Source organism: Parus major, chromosome 3 (genome assembly GCF_001522545.3).
Source record: "Parus major isolate Abel chromosome 3, Parus_major1.1, whole genome shotgun sequence".
In the NCBI taxonomy this organism is placed as follows: domain Eukaryota; kingdom Metazoa; phylum Chordata; class Aves; order Passeriformes; family Paridae; genus Parus; species Parus major.
Genome location: NC_031770.1, coordinates 21,609,439 through 21,621,954, shown reverse-complemented (window position 1 = coordinate 21,621,954; position 12,516 = coordinate 21,609,439). Strand labels below are relative to the sequence as shown.

The following is a 12,516-nucleotide window of genomic DNA, read 5'->3' as shown; positions in this document are numbered from 1 at the left end:
TAAGCACACTAGCACCAGTTTGCAGTCAGTTGACAATAACATTTTCTAACTTTGAAAGCATCATAAAAATGTGTATTTCCTTACCTTGATTATACCCAGTATTTTCTGGAGAGAGCTACCTTTATCTCCTAGAAAGAATCATACCTTATGGTACCAGCCACAGTAGGATGTGGTCGGTACCCTTGGGAAAGCCCAGGATCACCAATTGGACCGGCTGAGGAGGAAGGGAAAGGGAAAATTTCTGGGTTTGGACAGCAACCATGAGAATAGCCTGCTTTTTTTAACCTTAGCTTCTTTTATACCTTCTTTTAACCATTTCCTAACTAGAATTGGTAATGCGCAGTTTACTTTCCGTAGAAGAAGAATTGGATCCAGTATCACTTTGTTCAGTTCTGTTTATTGATTAGGGAGGAAAAACATCCTGTGTCCTTGAAGGCAAAAGGAATCAAGCAGCAGAAGAGGCAGGCTTTACTTACAAATAAAATCCCCTCTTTAGCTAACAATCTGGCCAAAGGTTCTCTTTTTAAATTATTTTTAACACTGCCAGGCTATTGGTGCTTCTGTGGCTGCAGTGATCCCTTTCTTACTGTCCTGTCTCAGTTTCTGTTTCTTCTGCCCCACTTCACAGAACAATAAACATTTACCAAATTGAACTCAGTGAAACCTCTTTACCTGCATATGCTTGCACATTGGAAAATAGCTTCTACTGTTTTGGTTACCTGATCCATAAAAGATCCCTTTTCTTACCAGTTTATTAATGTTTACCTAAATATATTAAAACTATTTACTCCTCAAAATGGCTAATTAATATTCAGATGCAGCCAAATGATAGCAGCATGCAATCTTGATTAAAGGCACCTAGCATGACTTGGCCTATGAAAGTATTACAATTTTCATGCACAGAATTTCAACTCTGGTGTGCAGAGCTAAAAACAACAGTAAATCACATAGCACCACAGTTCCTACAGTTAACAGAGTGTTTGCAGTTAAGAGTTCAGTCATCAGTGAAAGCAGCAAATGTAAAAAACTGAACATAGCTTAGAGGAAGAAAGAAAAGAAACTGCTTAAGAAAAGACTGAAGAAATGGACAGATTCTCAACTAATGTCAATCAGTATATCTTTGGTGAAGGTGATGAATTCCCTTAATGTAATGGAGCTAAAAAAGCTGCCCAAAGCAAGTACTAGAAACAACGATGGTCACAAAAGTACCAGGCAGAGGGGAAAACATAAATTAATGAAAATTATGTTCACTTTGCATTATCTAACAAAAGAAAAAATACTTTGTATAATTTTCTTATTATTAATCAGATGAACAGAACATTCCAATATTCTACTTATAAACGATATAGCCCCACTCTCACTAATACTGCTGACAGTCTCTTCTTGTGATCTGCACAGACTCCCAAGTTTCCTCAAACCTATAACAATAATCCTGAAAAGCATAAAGTGGCTGGGCTGCAACCACTTCTAAAGTGTGAGAAATAAAGAGGAAAGCATCCCTTTCCAAAGGGAGAGCAGCTAAGAGAGGACTAAGAGAAGCAAAGCATATACAGGTTTTGAGGTGGGATAAGGATTTTTTGTTAATCCTTTGGTATAGCTCCAGCTTTGTAGGTGCTTTTTCTACAGTATTGTTTAGCAATAGGTCAGGTCTCCTGTAGAGTATCCACAAACTTCCTGCATCTCACCTTGTCTCCTCAAAATCAGAGTGCCTTTTTTTTGTAATTTCAGCATCTTATATTTAAATGCCCTTTTCTCCTGCTTCAAAAAATTCTCTTTCTTTCCAATCCAAAACCTTTGAAGGACTCCTGAGTCTTCCCCTTTGTCTTAAATTGCAATGCAAGATGTAACCAAAGGTATGTATTCTATTACCAGCTGTTAAAAACAGGTGGGGCAGTGTTCTTTATCTCTTCCATGACCCATCTCTCATAACTCCAGGGGGTTTCTTCTGTTAATGGGCCATTGAGTCTCAGTGCATGACTGATAAAATTACATCATCCCGTTGGGAGATGCTCCACCCAGGGGGAGGAGCCAAGCATTCCTACCTGGATATAATCTGACACTTGGAACACCACAGGCAGCCTTTCTCCACTGGATTCCCAGAGGAAGACCAGACCCATCTACACCACCACTGGACCTTCAGAGGAAAACTGCAGGATCCCTTCTACAGGATCATTGCTTCAACAGAACCACATCTGTCTCTCCAAGAGGACTGCAGCCACCATTTAATGGCTCTGCTACCAACACCCTGACCAACAGGGGCCAGTTGTATTCTGACTCTGTCAGTGTTTTTTGTGCTACTGCATTTTATTTTCATTTTTCTAGTAAAGAACTGTTATTCCTATTCCCACATCTTTGGCTGAGAGCCCCTTAATTTCAAAATTATAATGATTCGGAAGTAGGGGTTTAGATTTCTTCCATTTCAAAGCAGGCTCCTGCCTTCCTTAGCAGACATCTATCTTTTCAAACCAAGACACCCTTTTTTTTCCCTCTGTGGGACCCTCTGGAACTGTATTCTTTTAATTCCTGTTCCTTCTTCCTCTTTAAGGACTTCCCACTTTATCTGGCACCACCATTAAAGGTGATGGTTCTCCATCACCGACAAGTATGTGGTACAGACCTAGCAGCAAACAGCCTGTTCCACATTAAAAACATGACATTTACAATAACATTGTCCAAAATTCATCAGATGAGTAGAACATGCAGGCCACCTCATTTGTCTGGGATCAAACAGAGTTTAAATGTCATTTAGAAGAGATATTTTATGGATTTTTTCCGAACATAGACTGAGCCTTTTTTCACCTCACAAAGAGCAGCTGACCAACCAAGACAATTTGCACAGTTATTTAAGTAAGACTTGGGTAATAATGACTATGATTTTTTCCTTTTTTTCCCCCACAAAAAAATAATAAATCCACAAAAACAAAAGCTTTTGAAATCCCCACTGCCCTGCTGGACAGGGAAAGAAAATGCTAAAGACATTTCAGTCAAAATAGTTTTGTAGTGTTTAGTAATTACATGTGTAGACAGCAATACATTCAGCACTGGATTACAGCAGAGACATTTCTATCTCAAAAAGCCAGGAACTCTGAAATCTCTGGTAAAAATTATGGACGACAGAAAATATTTTTTTATCTGGAACAAATATTCAGAGATATGAACCACAGAAATCAAATATATAAGGTTAGTTATATAAAGTACCAATTTGTCTGCATTACTTTGGAAATGTGGTGAATATTAATAAAAATTATCAAGAAGATATCCCATCTTCTACCCATTAGGGTGATCAAGAAAAAAGATAGTTGACTGTGCCTGTACTGAATAAAACTGGAAGATATTTTTAACTATAGAAACTATAGAAATCAGTTTAGAACTGATCCTCTTAGAATAGCATTGAGCTTTACTTAGACATCAGCTCATACTTCTGCTGCCTGCCAAGCTTTACTTTCCCCACTTCAATGTAATTTTTTCAAGGAAAACTTAATATTTAAAAAAAAAATAATTTCTGAAAATGGAAGCCTAAGTTTTAAATTATAAAATTTGACTTTTGGGTTAATTTGAGAGTTTTTCCTTAATGACATGAATCAGTACATTTTATGTCAATGTAGATTTGATGAGTTTGGTGGTTCTGTGGTCCCCAAAAACTAGAGGAGAGAATAATCAGGCCACCAGTTTTTAAAGGCAAGGAAAAGTGTATTTTTCTTGCCTTTAAGGAAAGGGGAATCTGAGATACTCCTGTATGAGAACATGCATATAATTTAATAATCTAGAAAGGAACTAGCAGGTGCTCAGTTATACTGCAATTATTCTGCTTCACCACAGAGAATTCTGAGGTCTGTTAAAACAGAAAATAATTTGAATTTTTTCTTTTCTTATAAGTTGCCAACTTTTTTAACAAAGAGACAGACCAAGTAGCATATGCATTTACTGTGATCCGCTCTGACCAGTGCTGGCTAATTAAAGTTTTAGCTAATTTATTTTTAAAACATGACTTGAGTTAGAATCTGAAAACTCTTGTTAGGTAATACAAACAGGAACTGAAGACATGTTACAACTGAGAATGAAACAGCACTTCTAGTTCTCATCTTAGTGGAGGCTGTAGGTGTCACTGACTGCAGTTCATATCACAGTAGCAATTTTTACTTAAGGAAGACAACATCCTTTTAATGTGTGAAATAACCTGCTGGTAAACTCCAATGTTTGAAAAGGGCCACTAAAAATTAGAAGGTTGAAGTAATAAGTGGTGGGCTTCAGTGGAAAACCTTAAAGAAAGGCTTTTTGGTCTGTAAATAATCTTTTCCAACTAATCAGGTTTTTTTTTCATTTGAAGAAATATCAAATAGCTATGTGGAATACTTTTCTCCATACCTTGAACTAACTGTCTCTTCTAAGACATCAACAGGGCAAGATTTGCCATTCCTTCTTAGCATTTTCCCAAAGGGTTAAGCAGAACTGGTAGAACTTGCATATGTAAATGTGTATATATGTATATACACACATACATATACACACACACACAAATGTGTGCATATATACGGGGCAGTTTGTGCAGCATGGCTACTCCCTGGTGTGGTTCAAGCCAGAATAATACTGAAGATGTGCTCATTGTTTACACCATCAGAGCACTGAATTATGTGTTGTCCTGTATGCTCCTTCCAAGATGAAATTTTGAAGAAATCCAATCAGGTGTGATGGTAGTAAGACCAGCCTGAGGGAATCCCATCCCTGTCCACCTGCTCCACCTCTCCAGGGGAAAAGAGGGTTGTTACTTCTGAAGCTAGCTTTGCACTGAAGCCAGGGTGCCTTTTAATGACATGGTAAACATCACAGAACCCTAGAACATATATGGAATAGCATTCAATATAAAAATTCTATCTTTTCATACTTTTATACGACTGGGTAAAGATAAATATGTCTACAGCAAAATTTCAGGTTGAAGCCCGCTATACTATGGTGAACAACTCATTGTATAGTGTTAAGAAAATAAATATATTTAAAAATATGTGGTTGCCTTGACTTGTAAGAATATTCAAATCTATTTCATATTCCAGATACTTGGCTACCTGTTTGTATTCACAAAGCTCTTTCTTGAAAGTGTAAATATAGCACTATTTCCCCTGCCATGTTCAACTTTCTTAAATAGCAAAGGGATACTGCTATTTAGATTGCAGGAACAGCAGGAAGAACATTTGCCTGTTTAAATCTTCCCTTTCTGAAAACATGGCTTGTTTATTTACTTGAAATTTGTGAAAACGCGCTTTATAATTGGTTTTGTAAAAACAACAATAAAAGGAACAAACCAGAGTCATGAATTCAAATTACTACAACAGTACAAAAAGGCTTATATTCAGAGGCTAAAAACATGCTATGTTGTTAGCTGGTAAATCAGGATGGAATTCAGCTCTTCCAAAAATGGCAAGGTCACACACTGTCTGATCACATTCGTACTACATGAAGTTTTATTTCACTCAAAATCTTTGTCTTTTTAGTTGGTGTTGATCTAAGATGTTAGAAATTATTGCAGTCTACAGAAACAAGGTGGGGGGGGAATCAGTTGTTAAACATGTCTGACTCCTGGAGATAATTCAAATGGAAAAAAAAATCCAGGTCATTGGCCTTTTTAAATAGACCCCCGGCAATATTTACTCCTCCATAAATAGCACAGTCACATGAAATAAAACTGTGTTCACTAAAGCCTGCAAAACAAAAGAACAATTTACAGACTGAAAGGCAAACTGTGGCTCATGTGTTCGCTGGGGAGGATTAAGTGAGCTTGCTGCCCGGTCTGTGCTTAGTGACTGTGGTGTCAGTTCCGCTGCAAGGAGAGCAAGTCAGGTCACCCAAGGTGCTCCATCCTTCAGCAAAGGCCGGGAAATGCCGGGATCCTGCTCCAGACGGTGACTTGTGAGCTCCACTGCCTTTACCCGTGACTCAGAGCACATCTACATAAGGAAATATCACGGGCATTACTGCACCGCTTTAATTCAACCATCACGGCTCTGGTGCTCTAGGAAGGGCAGCACATTTCCCTGGGGTAGACAAGTCCTAAGATGGAGGCACAGCCTTCTGAAATACCAGTAACACCATTTAGTGCACCTGCTTGCAAAAATATATATTTTTGGATGATACAGACAAAAGGACAAATGAATAAATTAGAATAAACATTATTTACATTTCCCTAAAGCTCATGTCAATCTCTCCTGTGTGCTTACCCACACTTAAGACTCTATTTCAAGTCTTACTTTTAAAATTTTTTCCTCAAAGATCCATCTCTGGAAATCATGTTATTACATAAAAGCCACAGCTATCTCTTCCAAGTCTCTTGCAGCTCTGAAAACACTTGAAAACGTGAAACAACTGCACACAAAAACTTAGTAACCCAAACAACAAATCAGTAGTATCCACAAGGGCATGTGACTTTATTTCATTCATTTACTGGGGAGTGGAAAGATTGATTTTAATTAAATCAATATTTGTGACTCTTCCTTACTAGTATCACTCTGTGTACACTGGTTATGCAAAATGAGGTTAAACAATGCTGCTGAAAAGGTATTTGTGGGATCTGAGCCTGGTTTGAGGGCAGATTTGCAGGCAATGGGTGCCAGCCCAGTCACCAGTGGGCTGTGGAGAGCTGTCTGCTCGGTGGACTTGGCTTTGTTTCCAGTTGCTAAATCACAGCAGAGACACATGAAAATATAGAAATACTTTTCTGCTATTATTCTCTGAGGAGAATAGAACTGCAAGGGAATAGAACTACAATTCTAGATACAGACACAAGTCTTTATACAAAGTATTTTACACCATCAAAGTGCTTGGAAACCCTGGTACAGCAAAGCCTTTCCACCTTGGATTTAGGGAGAGATTTTCCCTATCCTCTATTTCTCCCCACTACAGCCTATATATACCTGGTTTGCAACTCTTGGCCATGTTTGTACTTTTCTGCCTGCCACATTCAGTAAGTTTCCAAGCAGCTGATTCTTAGCATGCAGTAATTCTTGTTAGCCTGCTAAGAAGCTGACAGAATAAACCTTGCTGTTTGTTTAATTCCCTTCACTGAGCATTAGGAATTACTCCTGAAAGAACTCGGGCTTCCAGGTGTTCTTTTTTACACCCAAGTATTTCATACCAGAAGTAGTTCCCTCTTATTTCCAAAATGCTGTGTTGAACAATCTTTAAAGCTTAAGCTAGTGCTCATGGGCATTTATAAGGGTCTGATTTGCCACAGATAAATGCATGTAGGAAGTGGTAGTGAAAAGGCTACAATGTTTTTTGTTGTTGGCAGTGGCAGCCGGTCGGTGGGTTGGTGGGGCTTGGTGTCATTTTTGCATTTCAGTGAATACAGGTATCATTTGTTACATTTAAAAATACCATGAATCCACTCCTCTTGCTGAAGATCTTTACCCATTTTATACATATAAAATGCAAACAAATCTTCAGCACAGAGAATAGATTAATTAATACACATCTGCTCATGCTCTATAGATTCTTGCTAAGGAAATATCATGGCAAAGATGTTAACTGACTTTGAAAGCTTAGTTGTAAACCTATGTCCCTAAGGGATGCTTTGCATCTTACTGAGCCAGAAAGATTGCTGTTGAATTCTCAGACAGCACTGTTTACACCCAAAATGACAGTTCAAGGCACAGGCAGAATTAAGGAGTTAAACTGGGATACATTTTCATTGGACGATCAGTTACAATAATCCGTGTATTTTTGTCTGTGCATACAAAATTCTTAAAATACACTTTTTATTTGCAACACGATCACACTGGATTGTCTGACAGAAGACTCAATTCAAAGGTTTTTAAAATCACAACAAGAATCAGAGCTAGTTTTAACAATCCATTGCCTGCATATACCCATACAATCCATTGCCTGCATATACCCATACACATAGTTTTGCCTGGAAAGACTGTAATGATGTATTCATAGGTATGCTGAAGGAAGTCAAACTCAGAACCATTGCAAAGAAGATCTTGCCAACTAACCTCGGAACTCCAATCCCTGAATTTCAGATTCTGCACTGGGAAGAAGGCGACAGATGGCCCTGAGATAACTAATGCTGTATTATTCAAGGATTTATCAAGCAGAATACTTGGGAACATGTATGCTAGACATCTACTACCCAACACAGACTACAGAACATGTAAACATACAATTTATCCTGAACTAGGTGAATATCTCACTTGGTTTTGGTGGAGTATCAGTCCAGGAAGTATTTTAAGCTAGGACAGAGCCACTCCCATTTGCAGACAGGCTGGGTGAGTTGGAGCTGTTCAGTCTGGAAAAAGGGAGACATTAGAGCACTTCCTGTATCTAAATGGGGTCTACAAGAGAGCTGGGGAGAGACTTACTAGAAAGACGTGTAGTGACAGGACAAGGGACAATGGTTTTAAACTGAAAAAGGGTAGATTTAGATCACATATTAGGAGGAAGTTCATCACTGTGAGGGTGGTGAGGCACTGGAACAAGGTTGTCCAAAGAAGCTGTGGATGCCTTATCCCTGGAAGAGTTCAAGGCTGGGTTGGATGGGGCTTTGGGTAACCTGGTCTAGTGGAAGGTGTCCCTGCTCATGGCATGGGTTTGGAACAAGATGAGCTTTAAGGTCCCTTCCAACCCAGGACATTCTGTGATTCTATGAAATACCCTGAAAAACTGCTGGGTTTGTGCAGTAGTAAACATAAGCACAGTTGCAGTCAACAGGGCTTTTCATTTTCATTTTGAGAGGGAAATAAAATTTTCTCCACAAACCTTTTTGGCTGAGAGTTCTCCCACTCAGGGCATAGTCTTTACTAAAATATTCCTCCCACTGTCTCTGAGAAGAGCTAGATTCCTGGCAGCTTGGCCTCTAAGCATCTGTAGAGAAGAATGGGAAAGCAGAGCTGTAGTTAACTCCTCATACACTGGCAGTCAGGCAACTCCCTGCAGCAAAAATCTGGTAGCAACCTGGTACTTGAAGCACCAGGTTTGCTAGCCAACTCAGCCAGGATTCTGCAAGTTAATGATGCGTCATGTTCTTGTTCACCTTTCCAAAGGTTTCTCTTCTGGCTAAAAAGATGATAAGACAGTGCAGGAAATAATCCTCTGTGACTAAATGAAAAGAACTGTAAATGTGACTTTCAGTAAAATCTGCTCCAGAATGTTGCTTCTGCATTCTGAATAATGATCATGAATGATAATGAGCCTTCTTCCAAGCTAGAGGAAGAATATGCGAGAGGTTTTGCAGAATCAAGGCTTCAGTGCATATTGAGGGCCCTGATTTAGGAGTGGGAATAACTTGGCATAAAATTACTATTCACAACATTCTCCGTGGACACCATGGACTTCAACAAATTGAATCTGGAGCCAGCAGCTTGTAACCTGGCACCATCCCTGTGTGCCTTTAAATGCACTCTGAAAACCAGGGGCTCCAGAAGCTGACTCAGAGCAGCTCCGACAGCTGTGTAGGAAGCAGTATGTGCAGAAAGTGGGGAAGGGCAATCTCCAGCCCTCTCAAACACAGTTATTTCATACTGCCACTCACAGCTCCCGCTTTCATTTTTTGTCTCCCAATACCCTTGTCCAGCAGGCCTGTATGTTTCAGTGATTTCATCTATTGATGCAATTCCACTACCTTCAAGTGTAACTTAAAGCAAATGTTACCATTTCAGTTTGGGAAATGGTGGCCGGTCACCAGAGACACTGCTCATTCTTATCCAATTCAGAATAGTTATATTTAAAAGGCAAAAGAAAACTCAATGCCTAAAGTACTTCTCATTTATTTGAGAGAATAAAAGTTTCATTTTGTGTAGCTGACTCAGATTTCACCAATGTCTCTTTTACAAGTGATACATGAAGATGAAGTCTGAAAATCTTACAGTGCAGTCAATATGAAAATCCCATCATTGCAAGACTACAACTATTATTTATGGAGGTCTTGGTGTCATGAATTTTGACTGCAAACAGATTTTTTAATAGCACATTTTCAAACAGCATTTCTAAGCCTAAGCAACCTTGGGGAAAACATTTTAAAAACCTCAGAAAAAATGTTTTTACATTAACTAGAACTTGCATAAAGCTTCCTTAACAAATTCTGAAATACTGATGAAACTCTAAAGTAGACTCTTTTACCCTGGAAACTGGCAGCATGGCTTGAGTTGCCAATAAACAGTACACAGGACATGCTGGTCAGTGTCAGTTTCTAAAAATGGGTGCAGAAGAAAATGACAGCTGTTGGAGGGCAGGCAGGAACAGAGGAACACACCAGTACAGAAGATTGGCCCCAGTGATCTCTCAGTAGGAGCTGTGGGCCTTGAAGTGAAGTGAGAATTAACCAGGTAAGGAATGTAAGGATTTCCTTTACTGCAATCACTGAAGGAGCTGGCAGTTTAAAGGACAAGTGCCTAAAGACTGCTATGTTGTCTTTAAAATGGATTTTGTAACATAAAGAAATGAACTGAGAAGTCTACAACACCTACAAGAAGGATGAAAGTATATTACACTGATACCCTATAATTTCTAGATAAGCTGTATCCAGAACTGAATCTAAAGTGTACAGGAAAGGATTCTCTGAGCACAGCTCAGCAGGTAAGGATTATACAATATTCTGAGCCAGAAATGACCAACAAGGATCATTGAGTCCAACTCTTAAGTGAATGGCCCATACTCTCTCTCTCTCTACTGAAGATTATTTCACCAAAAGCAAAAAAAGATGAGAAGCACACAAGTTAGAGCCTGTGTTGACAGAGGAAAGGAAAAATAAAAGAGACAGAAGGAAACAGCAGTTTCTACTGAACAGGCTACCACGGTCTTCGTCTTTTATGTTCACATAAAGCTATAATCATTTGGCTTTTGATTTATGGTTTATACACAAGAAGATTAAAGTCCAACTCATGAAGGCATTTTACAAACTTTTATGGTGATCTTACTGTATTTATACCCTACCACAGCTGCTGGAACTTGAGTGTGCGCTTAAAATACTAAAAATACTTACTTGCTAAATAGGTATCCAAAACTCTATAGTAAAAAGAAATGTGCTGATGTGCAAAAAACTTAGCTCTCGTGAACAGCCAGGCACCCCACGTGTTAGCAGTTCCGAGCGGGGGAGGGGGGAATTGTATATGGAAACGGGACAGCGCAAGTCAGACCCTAATGCAGCCCCGTAGCGCACACACAGTCACAGCTCTCCTTTCTCAGGGCCAGGCTTCAGCCCGAGCGGCTTCACCCTCCCGGAGCGGCAGGATCAGTTTCTCCGTGCGCATCCATCCCTGGAAGCTCGGGCAGCGCTGCGCCTCCAGCCCGCAGCCCCGTGCCTCGCCGCGAGAAAGGAAAAACACCACGGCCATGCCGCTGCTCAAACAACCGAGTCCACGCCGCGACGGAGGGAAGACGTAAAAGCGCCGAGGCGTCGGGAGGGTGGGAAAAAGAAAAGTCGGGAGCACTGGGGAGATGGTCACGGAGATGCGCTCGGGAGCGCACCCGCGCGCCGTCACGACTCCTGGCGCTCTGGGCTCCCGGTCAAACACCCTTTTGGCGGCGTCGCTGTGAGCAGCACCCGCGGGTGCGCTCCGGCGGGCTCGGGACCCGCCGCGCCCGCGGCGCCGCTTCCCTCCCCGCCGCGGGATTGGCCGGCGCGCGCCCCGCCCGCCATCCCGCCCCTTCCCCTTCTCTTTCCCCTTCCCCTTCCCCCCGCAGGGAACCCCCGCCCTCCCCGCCTGCCTCGCTTCCGGTTGGAGGGGCCGGCTGTCAATCATCCGCTCCCCGGCGCGCGGCCCAACTCCCGCGTCCTCCCCAGGCCGCCGCGGGCGGAGCGGGGGGCGTTCCGCGCTCCTCTCCTTCCATTGGCTGCTCTGGGCCGTCAATCACCTGGGGTCGCCAACCGCTGCCGCTGCCACCGCCCCCGTCCCGCCCCTCCCCCTCCCTCCGCTCAACTCCGCTCGCTCCGCCAAGTTGCGCGGCCGCTGCCCGGCGGCTCCGGGGCTCTGGCGACGTCGCGCGCGGCGGCCCCCGGCGGAGCGCGGCGAGGCGGGATGACGGCGGAGGCGCGGGGAGCGCCCGGCGGCGGCTGAAGGCGGAAAAGGGGCGTGTGGAAGCCAGCGGCTGAGCCTAGGGGGCGAGTCCGGCCGATGACAGCGGGCTCGGCTGAAGGGGACGCGGAGCGAGCGAGGCGGGAGCGGGGCAGCGGCGCCGCCGAGCCCGTCCCGCGGCGGGTCGCGCCGCGCCTGCCCTGAGGACAGCGGGACCCCGGGAGGGAAAGTTTGGCGCTCGCCCGCCCCCTCCCCGCCGGGCAAAGTTGTCTTTGGGTTTTGTTTGTTTGTTTTCCCTTTCCTCCTCCTACTCCCCCCCTTCCGTTCCCCCGGCGGCTCCGCGCGGGGAGGAAACGGCGAGGGAAGCAGGAACTGAGGAGCGACCCGGGAGCCTCCCCAGCGCCCGGCAGAGCCCGCTCCGCTCCTCTCTTCGGCGGTGTGGTGTGTGAGGGCAGCCAGGACTTCGTTTTTGGTGGTGTTTTTTCGTTGGGTTTTGTTTTGGTTTTTTTTTTTT

General features: G+C 42.6%; 1 long non-coding RNA gene across 2 annotated transcripts; it reads right to left on the bottom strand.

Moving 5' to 3' along the window:
* Positions 1–2,911: 2,911 nt before the first annotated feature.
* Positions 2,912–11,560, bottom strand: LOC107201131. Of its 2 annotated transcripts, none has more exons than XR_004496756.1 (3): positions 10,970–11,560; positions 8,749–8,853; positions 2,912–5,939 (listed from the first exon to the last, which is right to left on the bottom strand). It is a non-coding gene; the product is annotated as an uncharacterized LOC107201131 (long non-coding RNA). The 2 variants fall into 2 exon arrangements; XR_001520029.2 differs by lacking the exon at positions 2,912–5,939 and adding an exon at positions 6,093–8,278.
* Between the last annotated feature and the right edge of the window lie 956 nt (positions 11,561–12,516).